We start from the raw sequence: 1,802 nt of genomic DNA on the forward strand, positions 1-1,802 counted from the left end.
AACTTCATAACTTCCACAAAAAGTGTCCAAATTATTCTTTCTTTATATCATTAGAAACGTTTTTTAATAACTACGTATAGACACCATGATCGTGCAGATCTAATATATGCGCTGAAAGTTATGAGCATATTTAGACAACACATTGATCTAGTCCCTACATATCGACAAAAATCGGCATCCATCTCTCGATGGATAATCCGATGATCTGAAAATCAACCCAAACTAATATCCATAGTCCACTAAGGGATCTGATGACTCAGAAGTTGTTTCGAATCGCTAGCCATCGACATATGGTCAACAATTCGAACCAAATAACGAGTCATGTCCGATGAGTTGTTCGATTGTTCACTGATCAAATTATTAACTCCATAACTTTCACAAAATGTGTCCAAATAATTCTTTATTTATGTCATTAGAATTTTTTTTAATTACGTATAGACACCATGATCGCGTAGATCTAATATATGCGCTAAAAGTTATGAAGATATTTAGACAACACATTGACCGAGTCCCTACATATCGACAAAAATCACCATCCATATCTTGATGGATAATCCGATGATCTGAAAATCAACACAATTTAATATCCATCGTCCGGTAAGTGATTTTGATGACTCAGAAGTTGACTCGAATCGCTAACCATCGGTATATGGTCAACAATTCAAACCAAATAACGAGTCATGCCCGGTGAGGTGTTCGATTGTTGACTGATCAAATTATAAACTTCATAACTTCCACAAAAAGTGTCCAAATTATTCTTTCTTTATATCATTAGAACTTTTTTTTAATAACTGCGCATAGACACCATGATCGCGCAGATCTAATATATGCGCTGAAAGTTATGAGCATATTTAGATAACACATTGATCTAGTCCCTACATATCGACAAAAATCGGCATCCATCTCTCGATGGATAATCCGATGATCTGAAAATCAACCCAAACTAATATGCATAGTCCACTAAGTGATCTAATGGCTCAGAAGTTGATTCGAATCGCTAGCCATCGACATATGGTCAACAATTCGAACCAAATATCGAGTTATGTCCAATGAGTTGTTCCATTGTTGACTGATAAAATTATTAATTTCATAACTTCCACAAAAAGTGTACAAATTATTCTTTCTTTATATCATTAGAAACTTTTTTTAATAACTACGTATAGACACCATGATCGTGCATATCTAATATATCTGATGGCTCGGATTTTATCTGGATTCTATATTGAGTATGTCTTTGGTTTCTAGACGGTTTCCACACATACTAGGCATATTAGAACCATATTTAGGTCTTCGGGACTAGGTTTTGATTATTGCAGGAACTCGAGAGTTTTTAGGACGAAACGGAGAAAAGACGAGAAGGAGAGTGAAGAACTCATCCGGTCCGGAGCTGACCAAGTTTGGTCAGCCCCGGACCGCAAGAAGAGTACAGTCGGTCCGCCCGTGCACGGCTGACCAAGCCAAAACGAAGGCCTGGTCCGGAGCTGAGCACAGCTAGTCAGCCGGACCAGGAGTGCATTCCTTCTCAGTCAGCCAGCGGAACGTCCTGACCAGTCCGAAGAATGCCGGTCCGGAGCTGACCTACCCAGGTCCGCCGGACCAGGATGTCACATCCTCTCGCCCAGTCCGCCTGCCTAGTCCGAGTCAGCCGGGGGAATTTCACTGAAGTCCTGGTCCGGGGCTGACCAATCTTGGTCAGCCGGACCAGGACCACTTTGCGCCGCGTCCGCCCCCTTCATTTACGCCCGGTCCGCCGGACCAAGGCTTGGTCCGGCGGACCGCGTGACCTGGAAACAAGTTAAGTC

The sequence above is a fragment of the Tarenaya hassleriana genome, unplaced genomic scaffold (genome assembly GCF_000463585.1).
Source record: "Tarenaya hassleriana unplaced genomic scaffold, ASM46358v1 Cleome283, whole genome shotgun sequence".
NCBI lineage: Eukaryota > Viridiplantae > Streptophyta > Magnoliopsida > Brassicales > Cleomaceae > Tarenaya > Tarenaya hassleriana.